A 907-nucleotide genomic window follows, 5' to 3' on the forward strand; every position below is an offset into this window, starting at 1 on the left:
GATGGGATCAGGTATCAGGCATCAGAAGACCCAAAACAAACAACCATTTTGATGCGAACGAGGGTGGTCAGAGTGAAGAACTCAGCCCATCAGTAAGCAATTGGACATCCCCCCACAGAAGGATCACAAGGAAGGGACGTGCCAGCCAGGGTGCAAGATAGCGCTGATGAAACACACGACATTCCTCTAGTTCTTTAATGCTTCCTTCTCTCCACTATCATGACCCCAGTTCTGTCTTAGGAATCTGGCTAGACTGGAGCGTGTACACTGCTACAGACGCATGGAAGGAATCTAGGACCGATAACCCCGTCAGGAATGGTAATGGGAGTAGCGATATCATGAGGGTAAGGTGAGGGGAGAACGGGGAGAAAGGGGAAACTGATTGCAATGATAGATGTACACCCCCACACCCCAGGGGGACAAACAACAGAAATGTGGGTGAAGGGAGACAGCGGATGGTGTAACATGAAAATAAAAATAATTTATAAATTATCAAGGGTTCAGGAGGGTGGGACAGTGGGGGAGGGAGGGGAACAATAGGAACTGATATCAAGGACTCAAGTAGAAAGAAAATGTTTTGGAAATGCTGATGGCAACATATGCGCAAATGTGCTTGATACAATTGATGTATGGATTATTATAAGAGATGTAATAGCTCCCAATAAAATGATTTATTAAAATAAAATGAAGTAGGGGAATATCCTGTGGCTTATATTCTGGATGGTGCACCCCTTACAATGGTCCCGTTTTCCCCCAAAGGAAGAAATCTAGTTTATGTCTGTTTTGAAATAACTCTCCTTGGAAACCAGGGCATAATGTCAACCAAATAGAGGTTTAAAGTCCCCGTTTTCCAGAAGTAAGTTTAAAATGGATGAACATATATTGCTGGTAAGTAGATCAAAAGACT

Source organism: Echinops telfairi, unplaced genomic scaffold, assembly GCF_000313985.2.
Source record: "Echinops telfairi isolate 266 unplaced genomic scaffold, ASM31398v2 ScPeMD7_7420;HRSCAF=8458, whole genome shotgun sequence".
Lineage (NCBI taxonomy): Eukaryota > Metazoa > Chordata > Mammalia > Afrosoricida > Tenrecidae > Echinops > Echinops telfairi.